The 18,292-nt window shown below is 43.1% G+C and overlaps 1 long non-coding RNA gene across 1 annotated transcript; it reads right to left on the bottom strand.

Moving 5' to 3' along the window:
* Positions 1 to 2,936: 2,936 nt before the first annotated feature.
* Positions 2,937 to 12,589, bottom strand: LOC112817376 (uncharacterized). The gene is made up of 5 exons (XR_012377355.1): positions 12,344 to 12,589; positions 8,384 to 8,405; positions 4,995 to 5,072; positions 4,425 to 4,528; positions 2,937 to 3,107 (listed from the first exon to the last, which is right to left on the bottom strand). It is a non-coding gene; the product is annotated as an uncharacterized lncRNA (long non-coding RNA).
* Positions 12,590 to 18,292: the final 5,703 nt, after the last annotated feature.

The following is an 18,292-nucleotide window of genomic DNA, read 5'->3' as shown; positions in this document are numbered from 1 at the left end:
GTAGTTCTCTGGCGAATCATTTTGTTGAGCGAATTATTTATGTGTAGTGCTAAGCATAGTGGCGTATCTAATCCCAGTTTGGGTTTTAGTTATTGTGTAGTCAGAAGGATTGAAGTCACTCCCGTAGCTTCTTTTGTGGTCATTGTAGCTTCTTACGGCTTAGTTAAGTCTTAACTTTTGTGTGGAAATATCTTTAACACGTTTTACACCACAGGCCTATTAATTTGGGTTAATCAAATGACTGCGGTGGCTGGCACAAAATTTACCAAACCTATTTTAACAGAGCTTAGTTGAACTTTCATTCATGGCCTATTTTATGACTGCTGTATCCTGTGGGGGTGTCCTTGAGCAAGGCGTTGCGAGCTATTGTATAGTGTTCTTGATCCCTGTTCCTTTTAATCATTTGTGATTTGGAGGGCATTTTCACTGGGAGGCAGAGCCTGGCATGTGTGATCTTATGAAGAATTCATGGCAAGGCCAGGACTGTACCTTTGTGCTTATGGATTCTAATGACTCACATAAGCATTTTCAGTGCCTTGCTTTCTGTATTAAGCTACAGTAACAGGTGTCCCTTGTGAAGATCTGTCATGGCTCGTAGTATTATGTTGGGAAATTTAAGCATTGGTCGTTGAGGCCTATCATGGTAAGATTATGCAACAGGGGGGATTTAGAGTTAAAGGCTGTCTGTCTATAGATAGATTCTCAACTAAAATAGTATGCTGGTGTTATGAGTGGTTGGGATTATGTAGTCAATCATGTAAAATTTGAGATGTTTAACCTTATACCTGTTGCATATACTTAGTTGTGTTTTTGGGATTTGGCCAGACAACAGTAAATATTTGTGTACCTTTTAAGGTTATGAGGGAGGGGGCTGGTTAAGCTACTTTTTTATCTGTTCTATACGGTTACAAGTATGTATGCATGCTACTCTAAAATTCTATCTTGTGACCACTTATTACAGCTTATGGTTACATGATGTTGCTAAGTAACGTTCAATTCAAGCCCAGCTACAAATTATTTGACTGTGTGAGACCTTATGGTCCTAGCTGAGTGATACCACCTTTTCTGCCCTAAAAATTAAAAGATACCAAATGTATGACAGCACAGTTATGTGTGATCATCAGCTGATTAATCATTAGCCCATCAATATGTCCCTGGAAGTAATTAATTACTCTAAGTAATACAGTAGATACGTCCTAGAACACACAAACTAGAGACAAGGCTAGGAGAGAGCACTGTATAAAGAGATTAAAGTTTCCTGAAATAGTTACAACATAAAATTGTCACAGCATTTACCTTGACCCTCTCTGTGTCCATACTAAGGACCGAGGTATTGTTTCCTGTGGAAGCTGCACCAGGTCCTGCATTTGATAGCAACCAGAGAAGGGATGGAGGTTTATTCTGATTTGCATAGACTGGGTGGAAAAAGACAAAAACCCTCCATGGCTTTCACCATCTTAACACTGCTTCCTACACTCAGTTCCCTTGCGAGAGACAGAGGGTTTCCCACATGCCTCAGGTGACCCCTTTGGACTATGGGGAGACCGGTTCCCGCAGTCTTAAGGAAGGCTCTAGAAGGCCTTGGTTGGATATTTGATAATCAACTGTGGAGAGGTCAGAGATCAACTAGTTGGAAATCAACAATGAAACAAAGGTTTCCTGATACACAACACAGGAAATGAAAATTTATCAGATTAAAAATTACCCATGCCTCAGGCAGTAAGCCATCAGCACAGACAGCACCGGTCCTTTCTACAAGCTGTGGGTGGGTTATTCAGGTGTTTTACTGTATATTATCTGCTCTATGTATCTGACAGGGGAAGATGTAAGTATTCATGACCAGAAATTACCTCAAAGAATTCATCGTTCCTCATTACTATAGTATTAGTCTCTACGTGGAATTTCTTGTAAAGTTTTAGCACGACACTACCTAATAAAATAACAGTAGAGGACTGAAATTACACAAGGATTCATTTCCCTATTGGGGAACTGTAGTTGACAATACAAAATTTTTTTTGAAAAGGAAAAGGATCTCCATAAAGAGGAAAGAAATGTCTGCTTTCTTAAAGCAGATTGTCTATGGAATATTTATCCGCAAAGACAAATCAAGAAAGCTTACCAGGACATACAGCCTCTCATCTCTAATTCTATTCATCTTATTTTTCTCAAATCAAAGAAAAACACAGACTTCAACATTGTGTCAAGGTGGAAGGGGCCCTGATCCATGTCTGTTCTCACACCTACTCTCAAGTTAAGTGTAACAGAGAGGTTGCTTGGGGGGGAGGGGGACAGTCAGGAGCCGGGCGTGAGCTCCACCACTCACAAGGGACAGACCCAAAGAGCCCTGCTGCCTGGGGACTTCTGAGGAAACAGAGTCCTATCACCTCTGCGAGACCACCTGTTTCCTCTAGTAACCTCTTGTGATTATTTCCAGGAGACACAGCAGTTGCCCACTGGAACAAGAAGCCAATCGAGGGGATGTTGCAGCAGAAATTAAACTGCTGCATTTCACATCATGCTCCTTACCTGTCCACGGAGGAATGTCCTTGTCACATTCTCCTGGCACTGGTTTCTGCCTCCTCGATTCCTCTGGTGGCCTCTGTCTTTGGATTTCTTCCGGTCTTGGAAGATGGAGATGAATCAATTTCACTAAGAAATACCACACCCAGGCTTCCCCTGGACAAGAAACAGCTTCTCCCTAGAAACCTCACAACGCCCTTAACCGAAGTATGTCAAACTCCTGTACTGGTGTTTCAAGTGGGCAACCTCCCTGCTCTGCTCCACCCCACCATCACCCCATCCAGATCAGGAGCCCCGAGATGTGGGAGAGAAACACACCCACGTTCAGCTGGGGCAGAGCGCGCACAAGAGGAGGAGAGAAAAACACTCTTACCCAGTTGTCCCGAGCCACCTTCTCCTGAAGAGTGATCTGAAAGAGTCAGCACATCAGTCAAAAACCCATGCACAGAGATTCAGTGGGCCTTTGATCCTCTGCATTAGGTGCTGAAGGATTGAGAAAACACTGGGCAGATCTTGTGGGCTCCCTGGTGTCGGAAAGGGGGAGCTCTTGCTGCTGCAGCTGTTCTTACATCTCTTCTTTTGTGTTCCTGTGAGTGACAAATGCTTTCATCAGGCGGAGCACAATGTGGAGTAGGGCTTTTTAGTCTGCCCAGGTTCCTGTTATGAGAACTGAACTCTCATATACATTTTGCAATCATATAAGACATATTTCACATAATTATCAAAATACGGTAGGCTCGAAGCGGTTGCTAAGTCATTTTGTATTCAGTATTTAATGCTTGTGGGGATCTGAGCTGATATGGTCTCCTCACCAGTCACGACAGCTCCCTAGTTTATTCTGCAATGAGTATCTTTCATCATAAAGTTTGATTCTCCTTTTCCTCATATCCTTCTCGTGTTTCTCCGGGCTACTACTAGTGGGTCTCTAAAATGGCACGGTCCTTTTTGTTGATGTGATTTGTCCTACACCAAACTGCTTCTTAAGGTTTATAATCATTTCTACCACCTCCAGAAGCATGTCTGGGAACCACAGTTCCACATAGTCTGGCCAGCATTGGGGATCAGGAAACCTTTGGTAACTTAACTGTTGAATATTTTCAACTGAACATCTGGAAAATGTTTTTTTCACATATCAAATCTCCAAGTGTCTTCTGAACAGTGGTGGTTATTTATGTGTGAGCTTGGTCTAAACACCATACCCAGTTTCAGAATCATCCACCAGCGTTCACCGCTGGGGTTAGGAGCTGAACTCCCTTGTGGTTCCCTATGTTTTCTGCAACTAATTTCAGTTTCTCCCCTGCCCCCTGCTCACATTCTTTCAGTCCCAGCTTCCTAAGAGGGAAAGGAAACATCTATACCTGGTAGCCCATGTGGAATTCTGCCATTCTTCCTTCCCATGAATCTGAAGGCAGGACTCGAATGTCCCCACATACCGTCCCCATGAACGCAACATCCACAAACCCAATCGCAGGGATGAATTGATGCCCCCGCCCCCCAATAAGGGCCTAAAACCACTCAAACTTCAGCCTGCTGGCAAGTCTTCAGTAGCTCCGAGCTGCTCTTCACAGCTCCCTATTGCTACTCACCAATACATCAAATAAATATAAAAAGCACATATGAGATGCACTATGTGTCCGCCTAGGCCCCGGTGATTGGGATGGCATAAGCGTATTTCATTACAATGTAGGAAACCAGGCCTGACCAAATCATCACCACTAAACGCATAAGGATGAAGCAGGGCTTCCTGACTTGTCTAGGTTCTCTTGAGAGCCCTGAATTTTCAGTTCAAGCCTGGGGCCATGACACTGTCATAGAGACACCTCTCCGGGACATGGTGTCATTAACACTGTGCTATTAACTACTGGACATTTCGTACAGTTCCCGAGGGAACTCGTGCCACCTACCTCAAAGACACTAGTTGAGAACAATGCAAACCATGCTGAACAACAAAAACAATGATCTGAATTGCTCCACTGTCAGGATATTGTCTCCTGGAAAAGGATTTTAGCTGGGAGGTGGCGAGGAAGGAAGGAAAGGGAAAGGGAAGGGAGGGGGAGGGGAAGAGAAGAGAAAAGTAAAGAAGGAAAGGAAGGAAAACTTAGTTCACAGGATTTGCGACTGCTGGCACCCCCCCAGCCACCTGCCAGCCATTAACTCCCATCTTGTCTGCAGCAAGATACCATCAGGGTGCACCTCAGTTTTTCTCCAGATATTTCCTACCCAATATCTAGAGTTTAACAATGATAGACATATGGCAGTCATGAGACTATGACATTCTGATCTCTCTCACATTACAACTGAGCATGCACACTTTGAGTGAGGTCACTAAGGATTGCATTAGCGCTCTCAAGTGTGTCCAGGTCATTCTTCAACAGAACATACAGACATCAGGAATAAATACTCATTACTTTTACCTCTGTTTTGAGAGTGTAATCCAGGACAATGAAAGGATTTTTTTTTTTTTTTTTTTTTACCTTAAGTATATGTGCTCCATAAGAGGGAAGCTTCTTTGGCCACATGGTTTCTTGAGTACATTTCTTTGCTTCATTGATCTACACAAATATATAATAGAGGATTCAGAATTCAAAACATTAATTATGGTGACAGCAAAACCGATCTCCCGTGGGTAAGTCATTATGGAAATAAAGGAAGCAGCACTTTACATATGTGATGCTTGATTTAAATTCGGCCTGGTATAGAATGGAATGAAATGGGCACTAGGATGAAAGAGGAGATGGCAAAATCAGTGACCTGGAAGTGGACATCATTCCACGTGAAACCATAAAAATGAAAAAGAATGGGGGGGTGATTGTACCTTCTGTTCAAAAATGCATATTGTTTCTGCAAGTTCTACATTTTCCTTCATGCAATTCTTAATCTTCTCAGAAATTTGATCTAAATTAACCAAAAAGATAAAAAGGTGATCTCTAAGATGAGTACCAAAACCAATAAAATCAAATTGCCCACTGCACCAACAGAAAAGGTGTGTGATCCTGCACTCTGGGCGCATGTAACATTTGAGCATTACTGTGGTCTGTGAAGAAAGCACGTTTTAGTTAGTAGCATTAAATGTTGGAAACAAATATGAAAATAAGAACCTCATTGCAATGAGGTTAATCTTTAGGGTAAACACAGTAAAAGCTCTTAGACTAATATCCCATCATTAAGCATCACTCATCTTAGAATATATGAACAGTTCAAATTGCTGTCATCACCAGCAGAGAAATGGACAAAAATCAAGTACCCTATTTCCTTATATTCTGTTCCTCCATTCTCAAATAAATAAATCAGTGCAATTAATTTAAAAACAGAGGTTAAAAATCAAAATCCCTATTAAAAATAACCTACCTAAGTTCTTCCAGGTTTTCCCCCAATTTCACCCCCATGCCTTGAAAAATAGAGAGAGAGTAATTATTCTAAATGTCACTTGTTTGGTACTCAGAGACCTCCAATGTCTTTCTGCTGCCCAGCAGAGTCCCCTCCATGAGAACCAGAGTGGGACGCACAGATGGACATGGTCTTGGAATCAAACACACTTGGGTGCAATGTCTGCTTTACCACCTAGTGGCTAGAGGCACCAGCCAATTCCTCATCTTCCTAAATCACAAGATGTTGAAGGGCCAAAATGTAAACGTCACCACCTGCATTACTGGTAAACAACACCCAGGAAACGCACACCTTACAAGTGGATAGCACATGTAAAGCACCCAGAAGCGGGCCCAAGACTCCAGAATCATCTCACATGGATTTAATTCTACTGCTGTACCCCAAACTGCAAATTGATCTTCTTTCTGTACAGTGGGAGAGCTCTGTGGCCCAGAGGTCACCTCTTCTATGCCATCAATACTGTACTCATCATAGAAACGCCAGCATTTGAGGGCCTACTATGTGCAAGGTCACTTAATCGTCACAGTCCCTGAAGCCCATACACAATTCATTATCCCCATTTTGCATCCTGTCCACTTCCCCTCTCTCTCCACTGGCCTTAGTCTCCCTCCCCTCAAGACTCATAACACACACTTTTTAAACTTCTCTTGTGACACACACTTTGTCTGGCAATATTTGGTTCTTCTCTAAGCCTTGAGGTTCCTGACAGGCTCAGAGTCCCTTAATCTGTACATTTGCCCCAATAGGCAAGTCATGTCAACGTACGCCTGCCAGATTTCACACTCACATAGTCACTGGCTTCTTAAACATTTCTAACCAGAGGTAAACTCATCTGCTTCTCCCTAATTGTGTAGTCTGTTCCTCCACCTGGTCACCTGTCTCAATTGGTGGCAACCCAACCTGTGCTGTCACCTGGGCCTCAAACCAGGAAAAGCAACTGTGAAGAGTTAAGGGGCTAACCTGATCAGATACGTCAATGTATTTACTTCTAGCTGGATTAGAAACCACATCAAACAGTTGTATTAAGGAAAGATTACCAGGCGGGGCACCTGGGTGGCTCAGTCTTTAAGCATCTGCCTTTGGCTCAGGTCATGATCCCAGGGTCCAGGGATCCAGCCTTGCATCGGGCTGCCTGCTCAGCAGGAAGCCTGCTTCTCCCTTTCCCACTCCCCCTGCTTGTGCTTTATCTCTTGCTGTGTCTCTGTCAAATAAATAAATAAAATATTAAAAAAGAAAGAAAGAAAGAAAGAAAGAAACCCATGTTGAGCTCCTTCCTCAGCAGGGAATCTGCTTCTCCCTCTCCCTCTGCCCCTTCTCCCTCTCCCTCTGCCCCTTCTCCCTCTCCCGCTGCCCTTCTCCCTGCTCATGCTGTCTATCAAATAAATAAAATCTTTACATAAAAAAAAGATTATCAGGCAAACCACAGAATGGGAGAATATATTTGCAAATGACACTACAGATAAAGGGCTGATATCCGAGATCTATAAAGACCTTCCCAAACTCAAATCCAAACAACAAATAATCAAGTCAAAAAATGGGCAGAGGACCATGAACAGACACTTCTCCAAAGAAGACATACAAATGGCTAACAGACACATGAAAAAATGTTCATCGTCATTAGCCATCAGGGAAATTCAAATCAAAACCACATTGAGATACCACCTTACACGAGTTAGACTGCCAAACAGTGACAAGGCCATAAACAACAAATGTTGGAGAGGTTGTGGAGCAAGGGGAACCCTCTTACACTGTTCGTGGGAATGCAAGTTGGCACAACCACTCTGGAAAACAGTGTGGAGGTGCCTCAAAATATTAAAAATAGAGCTACTCTATGACCCAGCAATTTCACCACTGGGTATTTACCCCAGAGACACAGATGTTGTGAAAAGAAGGGCCATATGCACCCCAACGTTCATAGCAGCAATGTCCGCAGTAGCCAAACTGTGGAAAGAGCCGAGATGCCCTTCAACAGAAGAATGGATAAAGAAGATGTGGTCCATAAACACAGTGGAATACGACTCAGACATCAGAAAGGATGAATACCCAACTTTTCCATCAACATGGACGGGACTGGAGGAGATGATGCTAAGTGAAATAAGTCAAGCAGAGAAAGTCAATTATCATATGGTTTCACTTAGTTGTGGAACATAAGGAGTACCATGGAGGACATTAGGAGAAGGAAAGGAAAAATGAAGGGGGAAAATCAGAGGGGGGACAAACCATGAGAGACTATGGACTATGGGAAACAAATTGAGGGTTTCAGAGGGGAGAGGGGTGGGGGGATGGGTTGGCCCAGTGATGGGAATTAAGGAGGTCATGGATTGCAGGGAGCACTGGGTGTTATACGAAAACAATGAATTATGGAACACTACATGAAAAACTCATGCTGTATTGTACGGTGACTAACAACATAATAAAATTTAATTAAAAAAAAAAAGGAAAAGACTACCAGGAAAACAGAACACTGAACTCTTACCTTCAAATGCTTGAGTCTTTACCTAGAAGAGGGAGAAACAAAATTGCAGTTGATGAAGAAAAAAATATTTTTTAACAAAATTATACTTTATGACAAAACAGTCAAAATGATAATCTGATGGTATAATAATGGTGTAGTTCAGCAGAGTAAATTCTATAAATTAAGAAGACTTCAAAGCATCAACCCCCTAATAGAGGGTTACAAGCATCAGGGCCTCATGATCCCCTGCACCCATCCATGTAACACCTCTATTATACCTGTCAGAAAACCCAACCACTGAGGACGGGACTCTGTTCAGACCTCTAAGCAATAAATAACACTGTAGACGGTCGCCATCCCCTTTTTCCCAAGCCTCCCACCCTGACATCCATTCCAACTGAAACCAAAGTCCTCACTGTAATTGACCAATGTGCTGTATTTAGTATTCCAGTTGATAAGGACTGCCACAATCATTTGCTTTGACCTTAGAGAATGGACTGTAATGGCCCACGGTTTCACAGAATGCTTCCTATTTCCAACAAACCTTAATGGCTGACTTGGATGATAAAATGTGTGCTGTGGCTCTCCTTTGTTACAATATGTAGGTGATTGGCATCTCTGCTCCCCCCCTCACACCTCTGCACAGGAAGACAGCATTCCCCTGTGAAAACTGTTGGCCTTCAAAGGGACATCCAGTCTCCAAAGAAAAACTCCAGTTGCTCAAACTCAGGTTAGGTATTTAGGACACCTGATCTCAGAACAAGGACGACAGCTGGAAACAGGTAGACCCAAGGCATCCTCAATTTCCCACAACCTTAAGCACCTATGACCAGGCTTTCTTGGAGTGTCTGGCTACTGTTAACAATGGATTTCAAACTTATCTCTTAAGGCTCAGCTGCTATACAGTTTACTAAAAAATGACAAACCTAACACAATTATTCAGAAAAAGGGGGATGACATAGATTTTGAAACCTTAAACAAAAGTCTAACAACAGACCCTGACCTCCAACTTCCTAATTATCAACTTCCCTTTTTCCTCTCTCTATGTGACAGGGAAGGGAATGCCCTTGGAGTGCTCAACACCAAACTCGGGAACCACCATCACCCCATAGATTATTAGAGTCAACAGGGAGATGCTGTGGCTGGGGGATGTACCCCCTACCTCAGAGCCATTCCTGCCACGGCCCTCTGGGATAAGGCCACTGAATAATTCACCACAGCCTCCCCTTTAACCATTCCTGGGCCCCATGTAGTAGAAGCCCTTCTGAATTCTCCTCACACTCAACATTTTCCAGTCACCTCACCTCCTATGAAATACTCCTGCTTACCACTCCTCACATAACTCTTTCTGGTTCCAATAGCCTCAACCCTGGCACTCTTCTCCCCTCCTTCACATATGAAATCCATCAGAGCTGCTTCACACTGACAGATCAACTGTTGACTCCCTGTGACGATTTTCAGCAAACTGCTCTAACCGAGGCAGACTTTTCATGCTTTCCGGATGGTTCTTATTTAAAGGAGGACAAGGATAAATATCACGCCAGGTCAGCTACGGCAACTCCTTTTGAAGACACGGAGGCAGCACCTCAAAAGTCTGTCTTTTACCAAAACTACTAACTGAATCCTGATTCTAATCCAAATGCATGGCTTCTGAATTTACAACACAACAGACCATTACTGATAACCCATATAGTTCTAAACAATTCTTTTGAAGTAACAATACTGTTTTGAAACATCCTGTCAGTATTCCTATTCTTACAACAACTTCTCTCTTACTTCATGTTCTTCAGTGTACTCTATGTTCCCAAATGTGCTCAATGATTTCATGCAGTGCATTCCCGCAGTATTTGACTGTTTTGCTCCTAGCCACTGGAGGAGGACACTTCCTGGAGGCATACAGGACTCCTGGTTTGCCTTCAGTCCAAACAAATGCCAATAAATATTTTCAGTTGGCTCCTTTCAGACTTAGGGTCCTAGATTAAAAGCAACATATGGTTTGGAATTGTCATCTTGTTTTTGATTCTCTATTTGCTGTCTCTCAGTCCTTTGTAGAAACACTGTCCCAGTGAGGTGATGCTGGCTCATTGGTCTCAATCTTGAGCAAATACAGACTTCAGTGGGAAGTTCATGTGAGTTTCTCCCTTCTAATCCTCCCTGTTCCTCAAGAGTCACTTGAGTAGTTTACAACTGCGATGCACATTCCCTCCAACATGAGACATGCCAATCTGAAAAAGCTTTGCTGGCACTGAAACACAAAACCACGAAATATAAAGACCTTGACTGTTGATCAGAAAGCCTTCCAGGGATACCTGGGCAGCTCAGTCGACTAAGCATCTGCCTGTGGCTCAGGTCATGGTCCCAAGGTCCTGGGACTGAGCCCACATTGGGCTCCTTGCTCAGCAGGGGCCTGTTGCTCCCTCTGCCTCTCTCTCTCTCTCTCTCTCTCTCTCTCTCTCTCTCTCACACACACACACACACACACACATACAAATAAGTAAAATCCTAAAAAGAAAAAGAAATTCTTCCAAGGAAACATTTTTAAAATTTTTATTTACAATTAGTCCACATACACTATTATATTCATTTCAGGTGTACAATCTAGCGATTCAACACTTCCAGGCAACACCTGGTGCTCATCACAAGGGCATGACCTAATCCCTGTCACCTATTCAACCCATTCCCCCAAACACCTCTCCTCTGGGAACAACAGGTTTTTCTCTATACTTGAGAGTGTTTCTCGGTTTAACTCATTTTTCTTCTCTTTGCTCATTTGGTTTTGCTTTTTTCTTTATAAACTCCAAAGATGAGTAAAATCATACAGTATTTGTCTTTCTCTGACTGCTTTATTTTGCTCATCAAAGCAAATCTTGATGAGAAGGAGTAAGGGTGTTACACAAAAAGAATGAATCATGGAGCACTACTTCAAGAACTAACGGACTTACGGTGACTAACATAAAAAAAATAAAATTTTAAAAAAGGGTAAATTTGAAAACTCCTAACAGGAAATGTCACAAAACACAGGCTGGTGGTTTGGGCAGGGGGAGCTCTCACACACTACCACTCCAAATAATTTGGGGACCCAACAGGAAGACATGGACTTGACCTTGCACATGGATACTGCACTATTCCAGCTAGCAGAACTCTATTCTCATCTCTATACCCCCCGCACCTCCTCCAACAGGACTCATCCATGAGGAGCTACAACACTTTGAACTACCAGATGCCGCCAAAGGAACTTTGGTTCCTTTTGTTGTTGTTGTTGTTAAGATTTTATTTATTTGACAGAAAGAGACAGAGCGAGAGGGCCAACACAAGAAGGGGGAGTTGGAGAGGGAGAAGCAGGCCGCCTGCCGAGCAGGGAGCCCGATGTGGGGCTCGATCCCCGGACCCCAAGATCATGACCTGAGCCGAAGTCACACGCTCCATGACGGAGCCACCCAGGTGCCCCTGGACCTTTGGTTCTTAACAGCCTTCCAAATTGCCCCCTTTTCTCCTGAAAACAGTGAGCCTCTCTTATATTCCCCAATCTGCCTAAGGTTTAATCACAGCTTCTCTGTCCTACATTCAAGTCTCCATCCTTCCAAAGAAAGCCGACATTGGCTGATAATTCCCTGAGAGTTTCTACCTTTAAGGTTACAAACTGGACGGCAGTTTGTGTTTTTACCTGGGGCTCTGGTTCCAGCAGAAATCAGAAAGTGGGATCCCAGCTCATTCTTCTAGAAGGTCCTGAGAGTCAGCAGTTAGTGTATTCACCTCCTAACTAAATGCTGCTCCGCTTCCCCTAATTTGAGTCAGGATTTCTCCCCAGAAAGAAACCTGCCTCCACCAAACCAACCACAGCATCTCTGAGGTGGCGTCGCAGGACCCCTCAATCCACGGATCCCTGAGTAAAATACCTCTTGTTCAAATACCCTCAGGGAAAATAAGGACCAAACCAGGGGATCAGCCCCCAAAATGCAAGCGACTGTGCTGCTCACCTACCAGTACGTCCCAGGGAAGCCGCCCAGAGCCCCCTCCTCAGCACTCAGCCAACAAGGCAGCTTCTCCGTCGCTCCTCAGGAGGCACCAAGATGCTGCAAAGGGCCCAGGTTCTCCCGGGCCGGCTGCAGAACTTCTTGGAAACGCAGGTCTGGCTCTCGGAGGGGCGCTGAGTCCCAAGGGGGCGGCAGAAACCTCTCCTGCCCAGAGGCACCCGGGGTCAGGTAACGCCCTGGCGTCCTCTGACAGCCGGCGGTTGCTGCGCACGCGGGGAAACCGCCCCTCCCGGGTGAGGTGCGCGCGCGCCCTCTGCCGGCTGCCCTGGGAATCCCTACAATGCTTAAGACCCAGGCTGCTCAGGTGCAGGTACTGAGGGTGCTTGGGTCCCGCCAAGCCTGTTCTCTAGACCGGGACAGGTCTTTGTGACAGTGCCTCGGGCACGAAGACATCTTTTCCTTTACCTTTCTGTGTCACTGAAGAATGAAACCGATTTTGTCAATGTCATTAGGAAACGGCTAGGGCTGTCACCATTCCCCTCCAAAACACAGACTGCAAATGGACATAATGCAAACTCACATGATTGGGTTTACCCACCAAAAGGTTCCTAGTACATAAAACACTGACGCTCCATACACGATTTTAATTTTGCTTTCATTCTTCTTCCTCTTAAAAAAAGAATAATTTCTGGTCAGGTCAGGATGTTGAAATTCCATTTATACAAGACATCCACTAACACCACGATCTCAATTGGGACAGCGCATTTTTGACTTTGCCAATCAAGTGTTTGAGGACACATTGGTGACAGGGTCAAAATGCAAACCTATAGGTAGCTACACAGGCATTATGAATTACTGCATGTCTCATGTCATAATATTTTCAGTGAAGTGCTTTAGACATGGCAGATGGATGAAATAGTTTCCATGAGTCTGGTAAGGAACCAATTTTACCTTCAAATACTAATTGCCACCTGGTCACAACTAGAAGCTTGATGAAGTATGACATTTCGCAACTAGAAGCTTGATGAAGTATGACGTAAGAGAATGCTTGGGGTTTGTTTGGGTTTTGTTGGTTTGTTTTAAGATTTCTTTTGACACAGAGAGAGAGTGAGAGAGGGAACCCAAGCAGGGAGTGTGGGAGAGGGAGAAGCAGGCTTCCTGCTGAGCAGGGAGCCCGATGCAGGATTCGATCCCAGGACCCTGGGATCACAACCTGAGCCAAAGGCAGATGCTTTACGACTGAGCCACCCAGGCACCCCGAATGCTTGGGATTTGAAACCGTCCACCTAACATCCTGCATCAGGATCCACATTGGACATGAGGATAGCAACCCCCCCAACCTGCTGCACATTGCTAGCTCCAGAGGGAGAATACGGTCCTTATTCTCGAATACTCTGGGTCGAGATCAGCAATGCATCTGTGCCATTTCCAGGCTGTAGGACCTGGGGCCTGGTTTTGGAACTTGAGCAAGGCCCCGCTGGTAAAGGAGGGCCTCCCTGGTCCATGGTTCCCCCTCCACACACCTGGACTGCCTCCCCCTTTCCTCCTTGCAATTCCTCTTTGTCCCTTCTCTCTACTCCTATCTCCCTCTGATTCTTCCTCACCCTCTCTCAGGTTCCTGGTGGTGCCACACTCCCTGGGTGTTGTCCAGGAGTCCCTTGAGAGAGAAACTGATGAACTTTATGAATTAAAATTGTCATGGAGATCCCACACAGAGCAAGCACGAGATTCAGCTTGGCGTTTTTCCATTTATGTGCATAATTTAAACCCAACCCTGACACCTAATGAGGTGACCGAGTTAAGTGGCATTTCTAGGAATGTTTAACATGTAACAGGCTTCTCCGTTAGTATGGGATGATTTGAATACCATAAATCTTTCTATCCAAAGGCAAATTCCCAGGACAGAAAGAGGTCTATTTTACTGCCATATATTCAGTATCATGTTCATTCAGTTCACACCGATTTTTCCTTTGAGATTTCCTTCTGTGGTTTTGTTCAATAGGCTATTCATTACCAAAAATATGTGGAAATTCTAGTTATCATTTCTTCAATGATCCAGCACATTTGCAATTGTGATCAAAGAACATCCTTTGTGGGTTTCACTCTTCTGAAATATATTGACGCTTGCTTCCTGTCCAATTCATGGTAAAATTTTGTAAAAATATGATATGTCCTTAAAAATAATGACTCTCTTTTATCTGTTTAGTAAAATAACCTATAGATTTATGCATATAAATGTATGTATTAATATATATACATAGTTATGTATCTGTATATATTCATTGTACATGAATGTATAGAATATTGTTTCATTTTTAACTTATATTTTATCTAATATCTAAATGTACATTATACCTATATTTTATGTCTTTATTTTGTATCTCCATATCATATGTACTTTATATGATTATGTATCTACTTCTACATTCAGATGTTTTAACTGTCCAAATCTTCTGCATCCTTACTAATTTGGGGGCTGCTGAGAGCGGGCTGTGAAAATTTGCCACTCGAGGATTTTATTTCTCCTGCAGTTTTTCTTTTTAAGATTTTATTTATTTATTTGAAAGTGAGAGCAGAGAGAGAGAAACAGCATGAGTGGGGGGAGGGACAGAGGGAGAGGGAGAAGCAGACTCCCGCTGAGCAGGGAGCTGGATGTGGGGCTTAATCCCAGGTCCCTGGGATCATGACCTGAGCTGAAGGCAGACACTTAACTGACTGAGCCACCTAGTCGCCGGAAAAGTTTACACTTGTTGGTCGGTTTGTTGGTTTAGAAAGTTGTGGATTTTTATCTGGATCTTTTTGTCCATTGCATTCAAAGGGACTTTTTCTCTTTGACTTTACATTTACCATCTCATGATGTGCGTTCTATTTGTCCAGACCTTCCTATGTTTTCTTCTCTTTTTAAAATCTGTTCCTATCTGATATTATGCCCTTCACTTTGAACCTGCCTCATGAGCCACATGGAAACAGTGTAGTTTCACTGTAGGTAAGTGGTGTTAAGTTCACCGTGGTTCCCACAGTCCATAGCTTGTGCCCTAACATCACTTCACCCAAAGACCATCTACTGATAACTGGTGGCTGAACTGTTATGATGTTTTTATTAAAGGTGATTTCTTCTTTCCACTGTCTACTCCTATCTTTAATTCGGAGCAATCTTTTGTAAAGATCTTTCCCTTCTGTCAATCTTGATTTTCAAAGCTTTTCTTAAGTAGTTCTCTAGACTCACGGGTTATCATTCAGTATTGGGAAACTATTCCTGCCATGATTCATTTTGATGTGCAGGTTGTCTTGATTTGGACAGTGGTGACCCTTTCAATCTGGTTCCTGCATCCTTTTCACATGACAAGATCCTCATTCTCGGTCCTCAGAATGTCAAGCACGGAAACCCGGAGCCTGAGAAAGGATTCACATCTGCTTGATACAAAAATCTCTCAGTCTACATCAGAGTCCAGTAAGTTTGGGGAACAACCTGATGGGTCTGATAAAGGTTCTGGTTGATAAATAACCTTATCAGAGGTGGAGTAAGAAGTCACTGGCCTGAGGTCAATGCTGAGTCTTCCCCCAAGACAGGCCCTCTGAATCTATTCTTTCCTGGGTAGGCCTCTTATCCTGTTTTCTCTTCTCCACACAGAATATTTTGAGTTCTATGAGGATTTAAATACCCTTTTGCTCCCTTCACCAGAAAGAATCAAGTGGCATGTGGCTCTATAAAAGCTCATAGAGTCTTGAGTAGAAGGGAAGGATTTCCATTGGTTGGAATGTCAGCTCCTTCACTCACAAGCTGTCTGCCTTTCTCTGAGCCTCAACATGCTCATCTCCAAAATGGGGATGACAGTGAGATTTTTGTACTGTGGGGCATTGTGGCCTGAGAGAAGAATGATTAGTAAAGATCTTTGAAGCACACCTGACATAAAGCACTCAATAAGCATGACATCCTATTACTTACCTTTCCTTTCCTCGCATTTTTTAGCTACTGGCTTTATATCTGGACCATCTTTCAGTGCAAGGCGTAAGCACTGATTGTGTCTCCCAACCTCCACCCTCCCCAAAATATGCTGGTGCTCTTTCCAGTGCCTGGCAAAAGCCTGGAGTTCAATGTATTTGTGTTGAATTCAATTACTTCTTTGCTATAATATATGATTTATCTTAACATAAACTATGTAAAATAGATCATTCTTTGATTTCTACATTGTTGTGTATTACTCAATTTTTGTAATATAAATGATATTATTTAAATGAAACAATAGAACAGGATATGTGTCAATTACTAGTAAGTAATGGTAGAACTAATTATGCAACATTATGTGTTAACAAAGAAAACATAATATTGACTAATAAACTTTTCACTTTATAACAGGTTTAGATTTATCAACAAAATCAATTAGGAAAGACAGTATTGAGATTTCCATATGCATAACACAGTTGGCCAACGATTTTTCTTTTATTTTAATTCCACTACAGTCAACATACAGTGTTCTATTAGTTTCTGGTATACAGTAGAGTGATTCCACACTTCCATGCAGTATCCAGGGCTCATCAGGACAAGTGCACTCCTTAATCCCCATCACCTATCTCACCCATGCTCCCAACCATCTTCCTTCTGGTAACCATCACTTTGTTCTCTAGAGTTAAGAGTCTGGATGAAAGACCTCAAATGGAAACAGGAATCTATCAAAATCCTAGAGGAGAACAGAGGCAGCAACCTCTTCAACCTCAGCCATAGCAACTCCTTCCCAGACACATCTCCAAAGGCAAGGGAAAGAAAAGCAAAAATGAACTACTGGGACTTCATCAAGACCAAAGGCTTCTGTACAACAAAGCAAACAGTCAACAAAACTAAAAGGCAACCTACAGAATGGGAAAAGGTATTTGCAAATGACATATCAGATAAAGGGCTAGTATGGTAAATGAAATAAGTCCAGCAGAGAAAGACAATTATTACATGGTTTCACTCATATGTGGGACATAAGGAATAGCACGGAGGACTACAGGGGATGGGAGTGAAAACCGAAGGGGAAGAAATTAGAGCAGGAGACAAACCATGAGAGACTCAGGACTCCGGGAACCAAACTGAGGGCTACAGAAATGAGGGGTTTGGAGGAATGGGTTAGCCAGATGATGGGTATTAAGGAGGGTACGTGTTGTGATGAGCATTTGGTTGTTATATGCAACTAATGAATCATTGAACACTACACCAAAAACTAATGATATACTCTATGTTGGCTAACTGAACATAATATTTTTTTTAAAGGGCCAGTATTGGGACAGCTGGGTGGCTCAGTTGTTAAGTGTCTGTCTTCAGCTCAGGCCATGATCCTGCTCAGGGGTAAGCCTGCTTCTCCCTCTCCCACTCCCCCTGTTGGTGTTCCCTCTCTCGCTGTCTCTGTCAAATAAATGAATAGAATCTTTAAAAGAAAGGCCTACTATCCAACATGTATAAAGAACTTATCAAACTCAACACCCAAAAAACAGAGAATCCAGTCAAGAAATGGGCAGAAGATATGAACAGACTTTTCTCCAAGGAAGACACCCATCTGGTCAACAGACACATGAAAAAATTCTCCATATCACTTCGCATCAGGGACTTACAAATTAAAACCACAATGAGATACCACTTCACACCAGTCAGAATGGCTACAATTAACAAGGCAGGAAACAGCAGATATTGGCGACAATGTGGAGAAAGGGGAACCTTCCCACACTGCTGGTGGGAATGTAAACCAGTGCAGGCACTCTGGAAAATGGTATGTTCCTCAAAAAATTAAAACTTCAGCTACCCTATGACCCAGCAATTACACTACTAGGTATTGACCCAAAGATGCAAATGTAGTGATCTGAACAGGCACCTGCACCCCAGTGTTCATAGAAGCAATGTCCACAATAGCCAAACCGTGGAAAGAGCCCAGATATCCATATAACAGATGAATGGATAAAGAAGATGTGCTATACATATACA

The sequence above is a fragment of the Callorhinus ursinus genome, unplaced genomic scaffold, assembly GCF_003265705.2.
Source record: "Callorhinus ursinus isolate GAN/ISIS: 27379988/994484 unplaced genomic scaffold, GSC_fseal_2.0 scaffold266, whole genome shotgun sequence".
In the NCBI taxonomy this organism is placed as follows: domain Eukaryota; kingdom Metazoa; phylum Chordata; class Mammalia; order Carnivora; family Otariidae; genus Callorhinus; species Callorhinus ursinus.
The sequence above is the reverse complement of the archived record's forward strand: the minus strand, read 5'-3'. Positions and strand labels throughout refer to the sequence as shown.